Source organism: Macaca fascicularis, chromosome 6, assembly GCF_037993035.2.
Source record: "Macaca fascicularis isolate 582-1 chromosome 6, T2T-MFA8v1.1".
Lineage (NCBI taxonomy): Eukaryota > Metazoa > Chordata > Mammalia > Primates > Cercopithecidae > Macaca > Macaca fascicularis.
Genome location: NC_088380.1, coordinates 59,245,611 through 59,269,309, shown reverse-complemented (window position 1 = coordinate 59,269,309; position 23,699 = coordinate 59,245,611). Strand labels below are relative to the sequence as shown.

Genomic DNA, 23,699 nt, shown 5'->3' with positions numbered 1-23,699 from the left:
CAATAGTCCCAAGCAAGGAGGTTTTTGTGAATCCTCTGTTAGAGAAGCTCCCAAAAAGCACCGTCTGTGCTCTCAACATTTTATAGAGGGGCAGAGAAACCCAATTTTAAATTTAGAAACCTAAATTAACCAAAGGGAGGGCTATTTATTGATTGATGTAACCAAAGTAGGGAAAAGGCAGTGGGTAGAGCGCCTCAGCAACCACTGGATTCAGAATATCAAATGTTAGAGAATTCACTCCTTCTCTCTTCATTTTTCATTTCATTTTCTTTTCTTTTCTTTTCTTTTTTTTCTTTTGGTCTCTGTTTCTCTGTGTTAAATTTATTCCCTTAGACTTGTCCCCATGAGGCTGGAAGCTTCAACATTAACACCAGCCCTGGGCCTACATCCTCAAAGCTTCAGAACCACAAAACTCAGAGGGCTCTTACTGGGAATATCTTAGGGAAGAGCCTATTGACTATGGTTGGGTCATATGTGCATCACTGAACCATTCACTGTGGCTAAAGTATGAGGAACTATGGTTGGCAGCCCCATCAGCATCCTACTAAAAAGAGGACAGTGCTGTTCCGGGTGAACAAAACAACAAATGCCCACCACATAGATCTCTTTCAGTGTTTAACCTTCAGCCGATTTTCCCCATTAGTGAGTCCTGAGTCCAGTTGGGGAATGTCATAAAATAAAAACAGTGGGTGGTTCAACATTCCTCCTTCCCATTCTACAACTAGGATTTTTCTAATTGGGGCAAACTCTTCCTGATCCTTGATCCCTTCACTCATTCAGTAGCGTCCACAGTTCTTATGCATGTTGGCTTGGTTAGGCCACCCTAGCTGTTCACTGGACCCCCAGCAGTGGGCATAACTTAGGAACAAGCTTAAAGATATCATTATATATATTAGCAAAACCAAACAGGATTAGGGAAACATGTACATTACATCCCAGCCCAACCCTGAGTAGGTTCTTGAAATTAAACCATATGACTTATTAGACCTACAGTTTGATTCTGAAGACAAGCCAGTGGGATTCATACTCAGGGTAACAAACCCTTCCCTCTGTGTGTGTGTGTGTGTGTGTGTGTGTGTGTGTGTGTGTGTGTGTGTTTATAAACCAGGACTCAAATGGTACATTTATTGGCTTCAGGCCCAAATGTTATTCACAGAAGAGAAAAGCTGATTCCTGCTCTGATATAAACTTGAACATTATTTTTCTGTTCATGGAAAATTCTATTTTTCTTTAGCATTGCTACTTAACCAAAAGACTTTTAGAAAATTGCAGCAGTGCTTTGAAGTGCTTCATGAAGTTGAGCTATTTCAGGCCTGTTCAAGAATAGGTTGTATGCCAATGTGGGTTTCCCATATATGCAGTGGATCTTCCATATCTGCAGTGGTGTTTTGGTTGACATTTAGGATCTTTTCAAGCTCATGGTTCTGTTTCATGAGTACACAGATGAAGCCAATTCACTTTATATGTGAAATCTACCTAGTTTAAAATTCCTTTCATCTCCTCTCAAACACATTTGAGAAAATCATTACAAATCAAGAGGCCAATGTGAAGCTTAAAATATATTTTCTTAAATGTCCTTGAAAAAGAGATTATGCTTTGGACATAGTGTTTTGGACTAAACCAGGAGGCAAACTGCTGAGCATCCAGAAGCTTCTAGAGGGGACAGCATTGTAGGTTCATTATGTTTGGAAAACAGTGGCCTGGACTATTTGTATGCAGGTGGGGATATCCCCTTACTGGGGAGTGAGCACTCATCCTCAAAGCCATTTGCATGTTCTGCACCTTTCTGAACCCTTCCCAGTGCCAAGTCCAAAATGAGTCATGAGACTGACTGCATGCACCATATGGTAAACCTGAGAACCATCCCCCTACTGAAGGACGCACACCAGGGCATGACTTGTTTAAGGCTACACAACTTCTGCCGAAAGATGACTTTGCCACGGCTTTTAAACATATGACGCAAGTTTTGTGCTGTGAAAAGTCTCCACTTAGAGTTTAAGTATTTTTGTTCAGAGGGATAAAAGAAAAGAAAACAAGCACATAAGTCCTAACACAGGGCCTGTTTATAGCAATGGATGAGGCAGGTCTCATTCCCCTTACTACATCCCTGACTGCTTCTAGCTGCATTAATTAGCTTAAAGGGGCTTCAGGGCTACTAGGTAATGAAAACAGCCATACCTTCTGCAATTATTTATATAGAACAGTTACTTAGCTTCCATTTTTATGCACCCCTCATGGTACTGACTTTCCACTTTCTGTTTTCATTTTTAGAAAATAAGTTGCTATGAAACTTACATCTATTGACTTTGAGGATGCTTCTAGAAAATCATTTGAATATTTTTAAAACCAAAGATTTCTATATTTCTGCTAACTTTTTAAAGAGGAGTCCAAGTCTGAGAGAGACAAAAACCCAACTCTAATTATATCTGTGGTGCCTGGGAGACATCCCCAGCTTAGATGAATAAATGTGAAAAGAGAAAACAATCATAGGCAATTAGCTGAGTCTTGGCTTAATGTCAGCAATGTATCCACTGTGAACCTCAAGCCCTCCCCACTCTGTGGGCACCAGCCTCCCTCCCTCCTTTCCTACCCTCAGTCACTGTTCCAGTTAGCAAAGCAGAGAAGGCCTCTGACTCGTATTGTTTCTCTGGAATTAGGCGCGACAGTCTTTTCCAGTGACTTCTTAAAAGTCTGTCCCTTCTTCTGGTCATCATTGTATTCTGCCCCCTGTCCCCTCCCCATGCACACCTCCCCCCCACCACAAACCCACGCCTTGTTAAGTCATTTTACTGGAAAACTGCTTGGCACCGAGCACCTCTTCTTTCAATTATAGCAGCTTTTCAAGGTCTCATTGACCCACACAGAATGCCACTGGCCGAGTGTAAGTGTCAGAGAAATACATTTCTTTTAAAACACTCTGCATTTCTACTGCAAATACGAACCCTCCCCAAGTCCATCACATCTGGTGATAACCACTGTCAGGCTGGAGAGTGGACTCATGGTGCTCTCAGGGCGACCTCGCAGGGGCTTGGCCGTGGCACCAAGGGGAGAGCCTGATTGGCTGGCTGTTTCATTGCCGGGTCTCTGAGGGCCAATCAGGATTTGCATCTCAGCCACCTGCTTTCTGAGGCACACTGAGCAAGATGGCCGTCTCATCGTGCTAAGGCTTGCTCCTGGAGTTCCCATCTTAGCCCTACAGCGGGACATTTTGCCACCACCTCTTTGTGTGTTGGGAATATGACATCTTTTCTTCTCTTCCTGCTTCTCTAATTGGTGAGTTTGAGATGGAGAAATGGACACGTGCAGTTCAACCCCTTCCATTCTCACTTTCCAAGAAGCAAGCTTTCTCTGTCTCTGGAAGTTTCCTGGGACTGGACTTTGTCTTGGCAAAGGGAGAGCCTGCAGTTTGGTTGGGAAATGTTAAATAGGGCTGTGTGAGAAATCTTAGGTGCAGACTGGGGCTCTTCGTCTAGCTTTATCAGCAATAGAGCAGACATTCTTGGCCCCAGCTCAGAGCCCCAGCCTCCCTTGTCTACCTGTCAACTGCTTTGGGGCTTGGAGCAGAAAAGCAGGGAAGTAATTGTCACCCTCTAACTCCAGCACTGCCCTCAGGAATGAAGAGAGGAGCCAGGGAACTTCTGCGGGAATTCCCTGAGAAGACCACAGGGATATAAAATATAATGAAGTGATGTGGGGAAAAAAATTGATAAACCAGCATGCAGATTGAGGATGAAACTCAAGGATACAGGAAAGCTGAATCTCATGTTTTTCTCTTAGGAAATTCCTCTCAACATGTGAAACAGGAAGACTGAGGGTTTCTCCTAGAGTTGTTGAAAGAATGGCACTTTACAGAATTAGTTTCATGAAGCTTGTGAAAGGGAATCATCTGTTAATGCACCATGAAGTCATTATTAGAGTTTTCTTAGAATACTACCCAGGCGCTGGTAGAAATTGATTTACACAAGTGTTCTTGTTGCACTTGAAGCAGAATTAGGAATTTAGCTAAAACTTTTCAGATACAAGAGATTAGACCTGCAGGAGAGGTAAGAGAATTTGGTGGAAGCGGGAAGCAGAGAGCACCTTGACTAATTTTAAGAGCTCACCCAAGGCCAGTAGTTTTCCACCCATTAGAATCACCTAAGGAATTGCGGAACAATTCCAACATTTGGGTTCCTTCCCACGTCATTCAAACCAGACACTCTGGTGATGAGCCAAGGAGTCGGTATTGTTAAAAACTGCCCAGGTGATTCTGTCTGGTGTGCAGCTGGGACTGAAAAACAGTGTCCTAGTAGGCTAAGGAAGCACTGGTCATCTGTCCCTTGCCTTTGGGAGCAGCCACAGGTGATGGTGATGATGGTGGTGGTGGTGGTGAGTGGGGAATTTACATACTCTTTCTTCCCTAACGAATCTAAAGCTCTGCTACTTGAAGGGTGGTCCCTGGACTAGCTGCATCGTCACTTGGGACCTTGTTCAAAAATGCAGAATTTGGGGCCCCACCCTAGACCTGGACCTATTGAATTAGAACTGTAGTGGGGAAATGTTTCTTGAACTTTAATGCGCATAGGAAACACCTGGGATCTTGTTAAAATGCAGATTCTGTTTCAGTAGGTCTGGGGTGTACTCCAAGGTCCTGCATTTCTAACAATCTCCCAAGTGATTCCAGTGCTTCCAATCCACGGACCACACTTTGAGCAGCAAGGCAGCTGAGGACTTGGAGCAACCACAAATGGAAGTTGCTCAAAGAGCACTGCTCCAGCTTTGGACTGCTCTGTAGGAATGGTGCTGAAAATGTTGCATGGTGCATCTTCAGGGACATAACAGACACTGAAGATTTTATAGGAGTGGCTGCCATTCCCAGAACAGTCAACAGTAATTACCACCATCAGGAGATGCTGTTGCTGGGAACTTCCAGGAACTGCCAATTGGAGCTGGCACCAAAGGAAACTGCAATGGGAGAATCGAGTTAACAAGACTGCTTAGCAAGTTGGAACCCTCTCTGTATTCCAGCCCAAGTCACACTTGAGAATGAGGGAATTGGCTGTTCTTAATCACTTGCTATCTGGAGGAGAGAACCAGTCTTTCCATATACTTCACACTGAAATTAGATAATTTTTCATAAGATTCCTCTTGGGGCTTGTGTATTCCTTTACTCCACATATATTTTTGAGGATCTACTTTGTACCAGGTAGTATGCTAGGACTTAGATTTGAATGTTTAGAAACTGAGTGAGGCTCCAGCCAGCAGTAGACACCTAGAATTGCAACTCAACCCTCATTGGAGAGGACACTGTGGCTTGAGAGAAGGTTATATTGGGATAGTGTCCATAAACAACTTAGCTATTATATAAACCTTGGGCCTAACATCAGTTGATGTCAATTTCGGAAATAAGACTATATATGATTCATTTGGAATCAGGCACTGGAAAAGCCAATGCTATTACTGGAAGGAATTTGACACCACGGAGCTACCCTAGGATAAAGGCTAAGTACACAATATTTTGCAATGAAATAGCAGCCATAGAAGATATTGTATGACTGCACTGGGGGTTTAGTACTATAACCAATTTGAGAATTTGGGAATGATTCGGTTCTGGGCAGGGGATGTAAGTGGGAGCTTGAACCATGGGCTGTATTCCTCCTCTCCATATGGAAAGGCTTTGCCTATATCATTTAGGATGTCCTTTCCCATCCTGCCCTTTAAAGCAGTGTGCTCAGAAGAGGTATTGCTGGCCTCCAGAGATCTCAAACACCCTGCAGATAATGTTTCTTGTGACTTTTATAAGGCCAAGGGCTTCCTATTTGAAGAGCTATGCTCACCTGTTGTGAAGGCAAGAAGACGTCTCAGTCAATATGTACTCTAGTGACCCAGAAGCAGGGGAATGTCAAATAACAAAACAATTGCTGATCAGGAATTCTGAAACCTCAGCTTACCCAGGAACACAATAGGAACTCATTAGCAGTAGCGACCCTAAGGGGAAGCCATTATAATCCTCACCCCACCCCCACCCCACCCTGCAAAGATATGTTAGAATCCACAGCTCACCAATGTTAAATGACTCGAATAAAGTTACAGGGTAGTAGAAACAAGTGGAGAAGAACAAAGGTTTTCTGACTTCTAGTACCAGAGAAATTAGAAATGCTTAAGAAACAAGAAACTGCAGAAGAAAAAGACCTGTCATTATAGTTGGGGGTGTGTGTGCAAAAGGAAATATGTAATCATCTCAATTTGAGGGACCGCCATGTGTGGGCAGCAAACACAACAGACTGAGAAGTTACAAAGGAGATGGAGGACCAAAGGAGTGTGCAATATAACTGGAAATAGGACAGATATAATGGAAATACACAATAACATAAGTCACATAAGCACAAAATATATACCTAAGTGATGACAGCTGTATAAGGAGCCGGGCAGCGTAGGGGAGAGAAGAAGGCTCAGGGAGGTAATTGGAAAAGTGTGTGGGTAGAAAGGAACTTGATAGACAGCAGCAGTGTTTGCATCTACCCGAGGAAAGGCACTTGCTGCTGAGACAGGTTTAAGTAAGTTCCCCGGGGCCAAGATAGAGTCTTCCAAAGGGCTCTGAGGTTCTAGCACTGGAGAAAGTAGAGCATGAAATTGCCTTCCAGGGACAGTCTGGTTGGAAAGGGAGTAGGAGAAATAAGAGAAGGCTCCGTTGTAATATACAAGACGAAAGGAAAAGAAAGACAAGTAAAAGGAATGATCTGAAACCACCTGGATACTGGAGCACAATTGTGAGAACTGGGTAAGAAGAGTCCATTTTCTTACCATCCCTTTTTCCCCCTTTCCAAAGCATCCTATATTCCATTTTCGATTATTCTTGATAAGTTTCCTTTCCTGTTGAATGTGCACTCCAGCTTGATAAATAGGCATTTTTAATATAGCTGCTGGATCCAAATTGAAGGGGGGAATAATCTAGCAAAATATCCACAAATTAGCTGTACTTCCTTTTGTAACATAAGGCAGCTCTATTCACTCACCTGAGATGGGGTGGAAGATCTCACACACTGTTCTCTGCTTTCCTTTTCTGCTTTGTTCAGAGACAGAAGATGTAGGTACTCTGCTGAGCATGGAACTCCTGGCTCCCTCCTCCACCTCAACATATGCTTATTCAGGTAGAGCCCAGCTGGGGACTGACAGTGGTAGAACATTGCTGATTTAGGTTCCTCACATAAAGCACTGTAGACAAGGGCAGAGACAAAAATCTCTGGTAGTATGCTTGCAGGGGATCTGAGTTTTTAATGTATTTGATTGGTTTAGCATGTCGAAGATCAAGGCTTGGAAGCAGGGAAAAAAATTACACATCTTTCCAGCAGAGCCAATGTAATGCTTGCCTGCGAGCAACCAGGAATTGTGCTGTATGCTGTGCACACCTGTCTCATAGACCTAAGGTAACGGAATCTGCAATCCAGTGGACCATGGAACTGCTTGAGTTCTGGGCACCGTCTGTGCCAGCATGCCTGCTGAATCGGTATCTCTCAGGAGGGGGCCAGAAATCAATCTCACACATTCCCCAGAGACCTTTAGAACTATGACTTAGAGGGACTGTGTAATAATAGAAATGACTTACTGGAAGGATAAATTTTTAGAAAATAGTTAAATACATTTTTAGAAAATAGCATCCTCAATAATACATGACTTTAATGAAACAAAAACAGAAAGCCATATATGGGACACTGTGAAGTGAAGGGCTAATAGTACAACAACCATACCACATGATACAACATGAAAATGAAAATGTTGAGAAGAAAGGGAACTGGGAGTGGTAAAATAGGACTGCAAGGAAACAACACTTGGAGTAGCACAATTTAAATCTGCATCAGAGTAATAAACAGCAGAACTAACAGGGTAGAATTTAAATCAGTAATGTGGAGGATAAGCCTAGAAATTGTTCCAGAAGATAGTGAAAAGCAGGGGAAAAGAAATACGTTAAAATGAATAAAGAAATGGTGGGTAAGAAAGTATTATTCAAAGGATGCAGGGAGCCAACCAAGAACTGCAGATTTCTTTTATTAAAAAAACCCTAAGAAGTTAATTGCTTCTCAACCTTTGGGCTAAGATTAAGTGTAAAAACTAGAGTAGTTAGAACAGAAGCAATAATCATGATGAAAAAGACAACTTTTCCAGGAAGAAAAAAGTTCCTGAATTCATAGATGAGAAGGGCCCCCTTGGTTCAGCCAAAGAATATTCTAAAAAAAAAATAAAAAATAAAAAATCTAACAAAACCTTGAATTACAAGGATAAGTGAATAAATCTGCATGCATCTAACCAGAAAAATATAACCACAAATGAACAAAATCAGACAAACTTTCAACTTGTTTATGCAATTGTAAATGCCAGAAAAATAATGGTGCTGTGTTTACAAGATGTTGAAGGGAAAATTATAAACTAAGAATATTATACACATTGTTTTTCATCTCTTAAGGCAACAGAAGTACACTTCTAGACAAAGATTTCAAAAATATACCTCCTATGTATTTCATCTTGAAAAAATCATTTGAGGATGTACTCTGGCTGACTAATTGATGAATCAAAATTAAGATCCCAAGAAGAAAGAAGCAAATCCTAGTATAAAGACTAGCAGGGAGAATTGAAAATGGCAAAGCAAAAAGTTTTATCTATATAATTGTAAATGAGTTGAAGCTTGTTGGTCAATTCCACTCCAAACAATATTGTCTTCAGTTGCATGGGCTCTGGTATACTAATAATGCAAATTAGTTCTCCCTAAACTGTAAGCTGGGAGAGGGCAAGGGCCATGCCACCTTATTCACCACTTTGTCTCCAGTGTCCATTCCTAGCTTGTAGTGATGTTTATTAAACATTTATTGGACTTCCTACGTGAGTATTCTTTTAAACTCTCAGCAGACAGGCCTTATGAATTCTATCATAACATTCTGGCTGGGAGATGGAAGATTTTGGACAACAAAATGAGGGAAGAGAAATATTACAAAACTGTCAGAGGAGAGAGCAAACTCCCCCACTGAGCCAAGTCATCTTGCCCTCTTTTCTTCATCAGGAAAGAGGCGGTAGTTCTAAGAGACCAAAAAAGTCATGTGCCTGTTTTTATAGGCACCAAGATGTAGTAAGTTCTAGTTCCATTCCTCTGAAGATAGGGGTGGGAAGAGTCCAGCCTGTCTCTAAATAGGACAACTATCAAGCCTCTGGCTGTTTCTCAGATTCTGAAAGGCCTTGGGGCATGGGGGAAGTATAGAGGGTGTGTCCTGAGCCCAGAGTGGTCCAGGGAGTGGCATACTCCTTTCCTACAGACTCTAAGATCCCATTCCTCAACTACCTATCAACAAGTTCCAGGTCATAAATTCTCGGCAGTTTCTGGAAAACAAAGCCCCACATCCTGGAGGAAGTGAGGTACATAGGTGTAAGTGATGTTGTGTGTGGAATGATTTTCACCACATTTTTCAGCGAAGTATGCTCATGAATGGTCTTCATACTAAGAGTCGGAACCCAAGCCTAGAAACCAGGGAAGAGGAAAGATATGTGTATGTGTAGAAGGCATGGGGCAAGAAGGAACAGTCATTCGTGTACCTTTCCCTCAGTGCACTGAAAGAAATGCATTCAGGCCGGGCGCAGTGGCTCATGCCTGTAATCCCAGCACTTTGGGAGGCCGAGGTAGGTAGATCAAGAGGTCAGGAGATCAAGACCATCCTGGCTAACATGGTGAAACCCCATCTCTACTGAAAATACAAAAAATTAGCCAGGCATGATGGCGGGCATCTGTAGTCCCAGCTACTCGGGAGGCTGAGGCAGGAGAATGGCGTGAACCCAGGAGGCGGAGCTTGCAGTGAGCCAAGGTTGTGCCACTGCACTCCAGCCTGGGCGATAGAGCGAGACTCCGTCTCAAAAAAAAAAAAGAAAGAAAGAAAGAAATGCATTCAGAGAGCCAAGGAGAAATAGGGACAGCCAGGCCCAGGCTGTGAGCAGGTTCAGGGAGTCTCACTTAAACGCAGTTAAGTCGTAGTTGCCTTCCACACCTCATTTCACTTGGTAAGAACAAGCAGTCTCACAGAAGCAACTCCACTCCATTAATAAACTTACCAGGGTTTATCAAGCATGTGTCAAATATGGGACATTTCCATACTGGGAACTAAGGACAAAGACACAATTCCTTGTTTTTATATGTTTTTTTCTATTAAGATATAGGAATGGCCACCTCCACCTTATTCAGTTAAAAGAATGACTGCTTTTTATTCTTGAAGACTTGATCTAGATGTTTTCTCTTTGTAGTCGCTCCTGACCTCCAGTCCCTCTTTTGAGCCCTCCCAGATTATTGTAGGGATGTAGGTGGAAGTAAATAAACTTGAAAAGGTGTGCCAGACCTCAGGAGTCCTTGGAGATAGACATGGAGGCTTGTGTTAAAAGTTAGAAGGTTTTCACTTTGAAGTTGAGAAATTCAGGCCAGTGAGCCAAGGCATGAGAGATGTAACCAGGTTTTGTTCATGGGGGCTCAAAATCAAGGGCAGCCGATGAAGTGACAGAGAGAACTGGCTCAGAAATCTGAGCAGCAGCAGCTTGCAGGTACTTAGATGGGTGGGAAAGGGGGACTCAACTGAGGTACCAAGGGGCCCCTCTGCACACACCAACTCTCTCAGTAACCATTACGGTCTATCCTTTGAAAACAACACAAATGTAATGTCTTTATATTAAAGCTAAGATTCAGCCTAGAAGGTGAAGTTTGACATTGAGGATGAATGCCACTTAGTGCAGTAGTTTGTTTGTTTGTTTGTGTTTTGTGTGTATTTTGAGATGGAGTCTCACTCTGTCACCAGGCTGGAGTGCAATGGTATAATCTCGGCTCACTGCAACCTCCGACTCCCTGGTTCAGGCGATTCTCCTGCCTCATCCTCCTGAGTAGCTGGGATTACAGGCACATGCCATCACGCCCAGCTAATTTTTGTATTTTTAGTAGAGACGGGGTTTCACCATGTTGGCCAGGATGGTCTCGATCTCCTGACCTTGTGATCCACCCGCCTCAGCCTCCCAAAGTGTTGGGATTACAGGCATGAACCACCACACCCAGCCCAGTGCAGTGGTTCTTAATCCTGAAGACACATTAGAATAATCTGAGACATTAAAAAAAAAAAAAAAACCAATCCCTGGACCCACCCCAAACTAAATAATTCAGATCTCTGGGCATGCAGACTGGGTGTTGGTATATTTTTAAAACACTCCCTGGCTGACTCTAATCTCCAAAACTCTAATGGAAGAGAATTCGGAGGCAAGTAGGGGGCCTTGCTGTAAAATGTGGTCTCTATATCAGCATCACAGGGAGGCTTGATGGAAATACAGCCTCTCAGGCCCCATACCAGACCTACTGGATTAGAATTTGCATCTTAACAATGTCTTCAGAGCATTTGTAGGTACTTTGAGTATCATGATAGAGTAATCCTATGCAAGGTTTCAGCAGTGACTTGTTAAAATACTCCAGAATCAGAGAGCTAGAATTGATTTTAGTCACTGAATTCAGAGATCCCAATGTCTCCACAGGAATCAGGCAGAACAGTGAGTTAGGCAGGCCTGCCACCCCAGCAGCTCACATGGGCCTTGAAGACTAAACAAAATGAGAGAAGGTAGGGAGTAGTGAAGACAGGGGGAAAGCACACAGTTCCACTAGAGAAGGAATCTGACTCCGCTCCAACTTTGATTCTGCTGGAGTTACAACTTGACTCTAGCTGTTGTTTCTCTGAAATTTCCTGTTTTTTAAATGTTGGCAACTAATTTATGTTTTAAAAGTTTTTTCTATAGGTGTGATGGTTAATTTTAGATCTGATTTTACTGGGTTAAGGGATTTGGATTTGTGTCTCTACCCCAATGTTGGTAAAGGGACCTGGTGGGAGGTGATTGGATCATGGCGGCGGACTTCCCCCTTGCGGTTCTCATGAGAGTGTGTTTGTTCTCACAAGATCTGGTTGTTTTAAAGTGTGTAGCACCTCACCCTTCTTTCTCTTACTCCTGCTCTGGCCAGGTAAGGTGCATTTGCTTTGCCTTCTGCCATGATTGAAAGTTTTCTGAAACTTCCAGCCATGCTTCCTGTACAGCCTGCAGAACTGTGAGTCAATTAAACCTCTTTCTTTATAAATTACCCAGTTTCAGGTATTTCTTTATAGCACTGCAAGAATGGACTAATATACCAGGTCGCTGGTAAAGCATTATTTTGGTGTCTGTGAGGGTGTTTCTGGAGGAGACTGGCATTGGAATGAGTGAACTGTGTAAGGAAGAGCCAACCTCACTCCAAGTGAGTGGGCACCATTTAATCCTTCGAGGGCCAGAATAGAACAAAAAGGCAGAGAAAAGGTAAATTCATGTTCTCTGCTGGAGGTGGACCATCCATCTTCTAGAGCCCTTGGACATCAGAACTCCAGGTTCTTGGGCCTTCAAACTCAGACTTATGCCAGTGGCCTCCTAGGATCTCAGGCCTTTGGCCTTGATCTGAAAGTTATACCATCAGCTTCCTTGATTCTCAGACATTTGGACTCCGACTGAATTACACCACCAGCTTCCCTGGTTCTACAGCTTGCATGTGGCACAGGATGGGACTTCTTTACCTCCATAATCACATGAGCCAATTCCCATAATAATTTCCTCTTACATATCTATAGATATTGACATATCTACATATATATCTGATTGGTTCCATTTCTCTGGAGAACCCTGATACAATGGGCAAATCACAACACACTGAGGACAGATTATACCCAAGGAATACCATTAATCTAAAACTCTTTCATATTACAGATAAAGAAATTGTGTCTAGTTTTCTCATTCTCCACTTTCAGGAGAGAGTGACTCCAGTTTAAGTATCATTTAAATTTTCCACTTTTGTTTTAGGTAGTAGAGAGCTGCTGTCTTACAGAATTCTACAGCCACTGAAGGTGGAAGTGGCTCTGAGTGGGGGATCAAGAGGGGTTTCTCTGGAAAGACAATGAAGAAACTCAGATTCAATATCCAGATGTGTTGTTTTTGGTCTACCAGAGGGGCAGACCAAACCATTTCAGTTGACATTTCCTTCAACACCAGGCTTGTTTTGGGAGTCTGGGCCAGGTGACAATGTTGGCACTAAGAGCTTGTTTTCCCAATTGGAGTCAAAACATTTGCTGAGCAACCCCATAAATTGGCTAGACAAAAGTAAATAAGAAGAAGAGACATGGGGTAGGTGAGGTACTACATGGCCCTGTGTGAAAAGAAAGTTGGAGGGAAGTACCCTGCAAAAAAAGGCTGAGAGACAAGATGCAGGGATGGCTGGGCCAGCCAATTAGTCAACATTCAGCATTCATTCATCCCTCAACAGCTATTTATCATGCATCTGTTGTATCCCAGGCACAGCTATAGATACTAAAGATACAACAGTGACCACAACTGACCAAGCACCTGCCCTCATGGAGCTCACACCATTTTTCATGTGAGCATCCTACATCTATGAATCTTTATTTTTTTGAAACAGGGTTGCACTCTGGCCTAGACTAGAGTACAGTGGCATGATTATGGCTCATTGCAGCCTTGATCTCCCTGGGCTCAGGTGATCCTTCCAACTAAACCTACCAAGTAGCTGGGACTACAGGCACGCACCACTACACCCCGTTAATTTTTGTGTTTTTTGTAGAGGTGGGGTCTCTCCATGTTGCTCAGGCTGGTCTCGAGCTCCTGGGCTCAAGTCATTTGCCCACCTCAGCCTCCCAAAGTACTAGGATGACAGGCCTGAGCCACTGTGTCCTGCCCATTCCTGCATCTTAAATATCTTTGCCTCCCATCTGAATATCACAGCCAGCATCCTATTTTTAAGCCATACTGCTACAATATATTTACATCTGATATCATTTTCACATTAACCATCCTGGACCTATGAGTTCTTGACAGATTTTGCTCTTCTCAAAAACAAAGATCCTGATACCACGATGGTCATCACCAAGATTCACAGTCCTGTGAGGTGGGGTAATAGCTACTGATATTAGTATTTGTTTCAGATTGTAAACCCAGGAAAGTTGGAATATATCAAGGAATTTATTATCTTGTCTTCTTCACCTTAAATGGAATTTTTGGGTGTTTCATTCCAAATTTTTACCCTCTGTGATTTCTATATTTAACTTAGTGGTCATCTTCAGTCTTTGAGCTTTCTCTTGGTTGGAGGTTTCATTTCATAGTATCTCAGTTAAAATACATTTTATGGTAGGTAGTAACTTTGTCCTAATTGTATAAGCACTTTAGCCTGTTAGAAAGGGCAATCACAGTTGCCTTAAAAATGAGTATATTGGGGGCGTGCCCAAGATGGCCGAATAGGAACAGCTCCAGCCTCCAGCTCTCAGTGTGAGTGACGCAGAAGATGAGTGATTTCTGCATTTTCAACTGAGGTACCGGGTTCATCTCACTGAGGAGTGCTGGACAATCGGTGCTGGTCAGCTGGTGCAGCCCGACCAGTGAGAGCTGAAGCAGGGTGAGGCATCGCCTCACCTGGGAAGCACAAGGGGGAAGGGAATCCCTTTTTTTGCCAAGGGAAACTGAGACACACAACATCTGGAAAATCAGGTAACTCCCACTCTAATACTGCACTTTACCAAGGGTCTTAGCAAATGGCACACCAGGAGATTATATCCCACAACTGGCCCAGAGGGTCCCAGGCCCATGGAGCCTCCCTCATTGCTAGCACAGCAGTCTGAGATCTAACTGCAAGATGGCAGCGAGGCTGGGGGAGGGGTGCCCACCATGGCTGAGGCTTAAGTGGGTAAACAAAGCCACCAGGAAGCTCGAATTGGGTGGAGCCTACTGCAGCTCAAAGAGGCTGGCCTGCCTCTGTAGACTGCTCCTCTGGGGACAGGGCATAGCTAAACAAAAAGCAGCAGAAACCTCGGCAGAGGTAAATGCCCCTGTCTGATAGCTTTGAAGAGAGCAGTGGATCTCTCAGCATGGAGGTTGAGATCTGAGAACAGACAGACTGCCTGCTCAAGTGGGTCCCTGACCCCTCAGTAGCCTAACTGGGAGACATCCCCCACTAGGTGCAGACCAACACCTCACACCTCACACAGTGGGGTACACCCCTGAGACGAAGCTTCCAGAGCAAGAATTAGACAGCAACACTCACTGTTCAGCAATATTCTATCTCCTGCAGTCTCCGCTGCTGATACCCAGGCAAACAGGGTCAGGAGTGGACCTCAAGTAAAATCCAACAGACCTATAGCTGAGGGTCCTGACTGTTAGAAGGAAAACTGACAAACAGGACACCCACACCCAAAACCCATCAGTACGTCACCATCATCAAAGACCAAAGGCAGATAAAACCACAAAGATGGGAAAAAGCAGGGCAGAAAAGCTGGAAATTCAAAAAATCAGAGCACATCTCCCCCTCCAAAGGAACGCAGCTCATCACCAGCAAGGGAACAAAGCTGGATGGAGAATGACTTTGATGAGTCGAGAGAAGAAGGCTTCAATTGATCAAACTTCTCAGAGCTAAAGGAGGAACTACGTAACCAGTGCAAAGAAACTAAAACCCTTTGAAAAAGAATGGATGAACAGATAACTAGAATAATCAATGCAGAGAAGACCTTAAGAGAACTGACAGAGATGAAAACCATAACACGAGAAATATGTGACAAATGCACAAGCTTCAGTAACCAACTCGATCAACTGGAAGAAAGAGTATCAGCGATTGAAGATCAAATGACTAAAATGAAGTGAGAAGAGAAGTGTGGAGAAAAAAGAGTAAAAAGAAATGAGCAAAGCCTCCAAGAAGTATGGGATTATGTGAAAAGACCAAATCTATGTCTGATTGGTGTGCCTGAAAGTGATGGGGAAAATGGAATCAAGTTGGAAAACATTCTGCAGGATATCATCCAGGAGAACTTCCCCAACCTAGTAAGGCAGGTCAACATCCAAATTCAGAAAGTACAGAGAACGCCACAAAGATACTCTTTGAGAAGAGCAACCCCAAGACGCATAATTTTCAGATTCACCAAACTTGAAATGAGGGAAATATTTAAGGGCAGCCAGAGAGAAAGGTTGGGTTACCCACAAAGGGAAGCCCATCAGACTAACAGCAGAAATCTCAGCAGAAGCTCTCCAAGCCAGAAGAGAGTGGGGGCCAATATTCAACGTTCTTAAAGAAAAGAATTTTCAACCCAGAATTTCATGTCCAGCCAAACTAAGTTTCATAAGTGAAGGAGAAATAAAATCCTTTACAGACAAGCAAATCCTTAGAGATTTTGTCACCACCAGGCCTGCCCTACAAGAGATCCTGAAGGAAGCACTAAACATGGAAAGGAACAACAGGTACCAGCCACTGCAAAAACATGCCAAAATGTAAAGTCCATCGATGCTAGGAAGAAACTGCATCAACTAGTGAGCAAAATAACCAGCCAATATCATAATGACAGGATCAAATTCACACATAAGAATATTAGCCTTAAATGTAAATGGACTAAATGGTCCAGTTAAAAGACACAGACTGGCAAATTGGATAAAGAGTCAAGATCCATCAGTGTGCTGTATTCAGGAGACCCATCTCATGTGCAGAGACACATATAGGCTCAAAATAAAGGGATGGAGGAAGATCTACCAAGCAAATGGAAAACAAAAAAAAGCAAGGGTTGCAATCCTAGTCTCTGATAAAACAGACTTTAAACCAACAAAGATCAAAAGAGACAAAGAAGGCTATTACATAATGGTAAAAGGATCAATTCAACAGGAAGAACTAACTATCCTAAATATATATGCACCCAATACAGGAGCACCCAGATTCATAAAGCAAGTCCTTAGAGACTTACAAAGAGACTTAGACTCCATACAATAATAATGGGAGACTTTAACACCCCACTGTCAACATTAGACAGATCAACGAGACAGAAAGTTAACAAGGATATCCAGGAATTGAACTCAACTCTGAAGCAAGTGGACCTAATAGACATCTACAGAATTCTCCACCCCAAATCAACAGAATATACATTCTTCTCAGCACCACATTGCACTTATTCCAAAATTGACCACATAATCGGAAGTAAAGCACTCCTCAGCAAATGTAAAAACAGAAATTACAACAAACTGTCTCTCAGACCACAGTGCAATTAAACTAGAATTCAGGACTAAGAAACTCAATCAAAACTGCTCAACTACATGGAAACTGAACAACCTGCTCCTGAGTGACTACTGGGTACATAACGGAATGAAGGCAGAAATAAAGATGTTCTTTGAAACCAAAGAGAACAAAGATACAACATACCAGAAACTCTGGGACACATTTAAAGCAGTGTGTAGAGGGAAATTTATAGCACTAAATGCTCACAAGAGAAAGCTGGAAAGATCTAAAATTGACACCCTAACATCACAATTAAAAGAACTAGAGAAGCAAGAGCAAACACATTCAAAAGCTAGCAGAAGGCAAGAAATAACTAAGATCAGAGCAGAACTGAAGGAGATAGAGACAGAAAAAACCCTCCAAAAAAATCAATGAATCCAGGAGCTGGTTTTTTGAAAAGATCAACAAAAATGATAGACCACTAGCAAGACTAATAAAGAAGAAAAGAGAGATGATTCAAATAGATGCAATAAAAAATAATAAAGGGGATATCACCACTGACCCCACAGAAATGCAAACTACCATCAGAGAATACTATAAACACCTCTACGCAAATAAACTAGAAAACCTAGAAGAAATGGATAATTTCCTGGACACTTACACTCTCCCAAGACTAAACCAGGAAGAAGTTGAATCTCTGAATAGACCAATAGCAAGCTCTGAAATTGAGGCAATAATTAATAGTCTACCAACCAAAAAAAGTCCAGCACCAGACAGATTCACAGCCGAATTGTACCAGAGGTACAAGGAGGAGCTGGTACCATTCCTTCTGAAACTATTCCAATCAATAGAAAAAGAGGGAATCCTCCCTAATTCATTTTACAAGGCCAAAATCATCCTTATACCAAAGTCTGACAGAGATACAACAAAGAAAAAGAATTTTAGACCAATATCCCTGATGAACATTGATGCAAAAATCCTCAATAAAATACTGGAATACCGAATCCAGCAGCACATCAAAAAGCTTATCCACCATGATCAAGTGGGCTTCATCCCTGGGATGCAAGGCTGGTTCAACATATGCAAATCAATAAACGTAATCCAGCATATAAACAGAACCAAAGACAAAAACCACATGATTATCTCAATAGATGTATAAAAGGCCTTTGAAAAAATTCAACAGCCCTTCATGCTAAAAACTCTCACAAATTCGGTATTGATGGAACATATCTCAAAATAATAAGAGCTATTTATGACACCCCATAGCCAATATCATACGGAATGGGCAAAAACTGGAAGCATTCCCTTTGAAAACTGGCACAAGACAGGGATGCCCTCTCTCACCACTCCTACTCAACATAGTGTTGGAAGTTCTGGCCAGGGCAATCAGGCAAGAGAAAGAAATAAAGGGTATTCAGTTAGGAAAAGAAGAAGTCAAATTGTCCCTGTTTGCAGATGACACGATTGTATATTTAGAAAACCGCATCATCTCAGCCCAAAATCTCCTTAAGCTGATAAGCAACTTCAGCAAAGCCTCAGGATACAAAATCAATGTGCAAAAATCACAAGCATTCTTATACACCAGTAACAGACAGAGAGCCAAATCATGAATGAACTCCCATTCACAATAGCTTCAAAGAGAATAAAATACCTAGGAATCCAGCTTACAAGGGATGTAAAGGACCTCTTCAAGGAGAGCTACAAACCACTGCTCAGTGAAATAAAAGAGGACATAAACAAATGGAAGAACATACCATGCTCATGGATAGGAAGAATCAATATCATGAAAATGGCCATACTGCCCAAGGTAATTTATAGATTCAATGCCATCCCCATTCAGCTACCAATGGCTTTCTTCACAGAATTGGAAAAAATTGCTTTAAAGTTCATATGGAACCAAAAAAGGCCCCACATTCCAAGACCATCCTAAGCCAAAAGAACAAAGTTGGAGGCATCACACTACCTGACTTCAAACTATACTACAAGGCTACAGTAACCAAACAGCATGGAACTGGTACCAAAACAGAGAGATAGACCAATGGAACAAAGCAGAGCCCTCAGAAATAATACCGCAGATCTGCGACTATCTGATATTTGACAAACCTGACAAAAACACGAAATGGGGAAAGGATTCCCTATTTAGTAAATGGTGTGGGGAAAACTGGCTAGCCATAAGTAGAAAGCTGAAACTGGATCCTTTCCTTACTCCTTGTGTGAAAATTAATTCAAGATGGATTAGAGACTTAAATGTTAGACCCAAAACCATAAAAACCCTAGAGGAAAACCTAGGTAATACCATTCAGGACATAGGCATGGGCAAGGACTTCATGACTAAAACACCAAAAGCAATGGCAACAAAAGCCAAAATTGACAAATGGGATCTAATTAAACTAAAGAGCTTCTGCACATCAAAAGAAACTACCATCAGAGTGAACAGGCAACCTACAGAATGGGAGAAAATTTTTGCAATCTACTCATCTGACAAAGGGCTAATATCCAGAACCTATAAAGAACTCAATCAAATTTACAAGAAAAAAACAAACAACCCCATCAAAAAGTGGGCAAAGGATATGAACAGACATTTCTCAAAAGAAGACATTCATACAGCCAACAGACACATGAAGAAATGCTCATTATCACTCGCCATCGGAGAAATGCAAATCAAAACCACAATGAGATGCCATCTCACACCAGTTACAATGGCAATCATTAAAAAATCAGGAAACAACAGGTACTGGAGAGGATGTGGAGAAATAGGAACACTTCTACACTGTTGGTGGGACTGTAAACTAGTTCAACCATTGTGGAAAACAGTGTGGCCATTCCTCAAGGATCTAGAACTAGAAATACCATTTGACCCAGCCATTCTATTACTGGAGATATACCCAAAGGATTATAAGTCATGCTGCTATAAAGACACATGCACAGGTATGTTTATTGTGACACTATTCACAATAGCAAAGACTTGGAATCAACCGAAATGTCCATCAGTGACAGACTGGATTAAGAAAATGTGACACATATACACCATGGAATACTATGCAGCCATAAAAAAGGATGAGTTTGTGTCCTTTGTAGGGACACGGATGCAGCTGGAAACCATCATTCTCAGGAAACTATCACAAGAACAGAAAACCAAATACCGCATGTTCTCACTCATAGGTGGGAATTGAACAATGAGATCACTTGGACACAGGAAGGGGAGCATCACATACTGAGTCCTATTGTGGGGAGGGGTTGGGGGGAGGGATAGCATTGGGAGATATACCTAATGTAAACGACGAGCTAATGGGTGCAGCACACCAACATGGCACGTGTATTCATATGTAACAAACCTACACATTGTGCACATGTACCCTGGAACCTAAAGTATTTAAAAAAAAAAAAAAAAAAGACTGTATTGGCCAGGTGTGGTGGCTCATGCCTGTAATCCCAGTACTTTGGGATGCCGAGGAGGGTGGATCACGAGGTCAGGAGTTCGAGAGCAACCTGGCCAAGATGGTGAAACCCCATCTCTACTAAAAATACAAAAATTAGCCGGCCTTGGTGGCGGGCTCCTGTAATCCCAGCTCCTCAGGAGGCTGAGGCAGGAGATTGCTCCAACCCAGCACGTGGAGTTTTCAGTGAGCTGAGATCATGCCATTGCACTCTAGCTTGGAAACAGAGCAAGATTCTCTCTCTAAAAAAAAAAAAAAAAAAGGATAATTATAGGTTTGTGTGATAGAATCTTTGTTCAGTACATTTTTTTAATCAAGAAAGAATATGAAGAGCAATAGTTGTTTGTGACTGACTAGAAGCCTCCCTAAATTTTCATTCTTTGCATCTGTAGAGGTGAATTTCTCTGAACAATGCTATTAATCAGCATTGCACCGATTAATGTCTGCATCCATATAGGCAGCAGTAAATTACTGAAATGATTTTCCCACTGAGCATTAATAATAGATGGAGTTACTTTTTCCAGGAATTCACTTTATTTTTCCCCTTAGTATTTCTAGTTTATTCAAATTCCTTTTTTTTTTTTTTATTATGCTTTAAATTCTAGGGCATATGTGTACAACGTGCAGGTTTGTTACAGTGGTATACATGTGCCATGTTGGTTTGCTGCACCCATTAACTTGTCATTTACATTATGTATTTCTCCTAATGCTATCCCTCACTCAGGCCCTCACCCCATGAGAGGCCCCAGAGTGTGATGTTCCCCTCCTTGTGTCAGTGTTCTCATTGTTCAATTCCCACCTATGAGTGAGAACATGTGGTGTTTGGTTTTCTGTCCTTGTGATAGTTGGCTTAGAATGATGGTTTCCAGCTTTATCCATGTCCCTGTAATGGATATGAACTCATCCTTTTTTATGGCTGCATAGTATTCCTTGATATATATGTGCCACATTTTCTTAATCCAGTCTATGGATGGACATGTGGGTTGGTTCCAAGTCTTTGCTATTGTGAATAGTGCCACATTAAACATATGTGTGCATGTGTCTTTATGGTAGCATGATTTATAACCCTTTGGGTATATGTCCAGTAATGCGATCACTGGGTCTAATGGTATTTCTTGTTCTAGATCTTTGAGGAATTACCACACTGTCTTCCACAGTGGTTGAACTAGTTTACACTCCCACCAACAGTGTAAAAGCATTCCTATTTCTCCACGTCCTCTCAAGCATCTGTTGTTTCCTGACTTTTTAATGATCGCCATTCTGAATTGCATGAGATGGTATCTCATTGTAGTTTTGATTTGCAGTTCTCTGATGGCCAGTGATGATGAGCATTATTTTAATGTGTCTGTTGGCTACATAAATGTCTTCTTTTGAGAAGTGTCCTTTCCTGTCCTTTGCCCACTTTTTGATGGAGCTGTTTGTTTTTTTCTTGAAAGTTTGTTGAAGCTCTTTGTAGACTCTGGATGTTAGCCTTTGTTAAATGGGTAGATTGCAAACATTTTCTCCCATTCTGTAGGTTGCCTCTTCACTTTGAGGGTAGTTTCTTTTGCTATGCAGAGCTCTTTAGTTTAATTAGATCCCATTTGTCAATTTTGGCTTTTGTTGCCATTGCTTTTGGTGTTTTAGTCATGAAGTCTTTGCCCATGCCTATGTCCTGAATGGTATTGCCTAGGTTTTCCTCTAGGCCTTTTATGGTTTTTGCATCTAACATTTAAGTCTTTCATCCATCTCGAATTAATTTTTGTATAAGGTGTAAGGAAGGGACCCAGTTTCAGTTTTCTACATATGGCTAGCTAGTTTTCCCAGCACCATTTATTAAATAGGGAATCCTTTCCCCATTTCTTGTTTTTGTCAGGTTTGTCAAAAATCAGACAGTTGTAGATGTGTGGTGTTATTTCTGAGGGCTCTGTTCTGTTCCATTGGTCTAACTCTCTGTTTGGTACCAGTACCATGCTGTGTTGGTTACTGTAGCCTTGTAGTATAGTCTGAAGTCAGGTAGCATGATGCCTCCAGCTTTGTTCCTTTGGCTTAGGATTGTCTTGGCAATGTGGGCTCTTTTTTGGTTCCATATGAAATTTAAAGTAGGTTTTTCAAATTCTGTGAAGAAAGCCATTGGTAGCTGAATGGGGATGGCATTGAATCTACAAATAACTTTGGGCCATTTTCACAATATTGGTTCTTCCTATCAATGATCATGGAATGTTCTTCCATCTGTTTGTGTCCTCTTTTATTTCGTTGAACAGTGGTTTGTAGTTCTCATTGAGGAGGTCCTTCACATCCCTTGTAAGTTGGATTCCTAGGTATTTTATTCTCTTTGTAGCAATTGTGAATAGGAGTTCACTCATGATTTGGCTGTTTGTCTGTTATTGGTGTATAGGGATTCTTGTGATTTTTTCACATTGAGTTTGTATCCTGAGACTTTGCTAAAGTTGCTTATCAGCTTGAGATTTTGGGCTGAGATGATGGGGTTTTCTAAACATACAATCATGTCATCTGCAAACAGGGACTGTTTGACTTCAACTTTTCCTAATTGAATACCACTCATTTCTTTCTCTTGCCTGATTGCCCTGGTCAGAACTTCCAACACTATGTTGAATAGGAGTGGTGAGGAGGGCATCCCTGTCTTGTGCCAGTTTTCAAAGGGAATGCTTTCTGTTTTTGCCCATTCAGTATGATAGTGACTGTGGGTTTGTCATAAATAGTTCTTATTATTTTGAGATATGTTTCATGTTTACCTAGTTTATTGAGAGTTTTTAGCATGAAGGGCTGTTGAATTTTGTTGAAGACCTTTTGTGCATCTATTGAGATAATCATGTGGTTTTTGTCTTTGGTTCTGTTTATGTGCTGGATTACATTTATTGATTTGCATATGTTGAACCAGGCTTGCATCACAGGGATGAAGCTGACTTGATCATGGTGGATAAGCTTTTTGATGTGCTGCTGGATTTGTCTTGTCAGTATTTTGTTGAGGATTTTTGCATCAATGTTCATCAGGGATATTGGTCTAAAATTCTCTCTTTTTTTTTATTGTGTCTCTGTCAGGCTTTGGTATCAGGATGATGTTGGCCTCATAAAATGAGTTAAGGAGGATTCCCACTTTTTCTATTGATTGGAATAGTTTCAGAAGGAGTGATACCAGCTCCTCCCTGTACCTCTGGGAGAATTCGGCTGTGAATCCGTCTGGTCCTGGACTTTTTTTGGTTGGTGGTCTATTATTTATTGCCTAAATTTCA

The 23,699-nt window shown here is 41.9% G+C and overlaps 1 long non-coding RNA gene across 2 annotated transcripts in view; it reads left to right on the top strand.

Moving 5' to 3' along the window:
- Positions 1-3,146: 3,146 nt before the first annotated feature.
- The window catches only part of LOC135971100 (uncharacterized), a 47,691-nt gene continuing 27,138 nt past the window's right edge, over positions 3,147-23,699 (top strand). The window contains exons 1-2 of one of the 2 annotated variants that reach the window (XR_010587184.1): positions 3,147-3,273; positions 6,624-6,760. This is a non-coding gene — a long non-coding RNA (uncharacterized lncRNA). The remainder of the gene's footprint in view (positions 3,274-6,623; positions 6,761-23,699) is intronic. The other variant, XR_012413659.1, reaches the window with a different exon arrangement.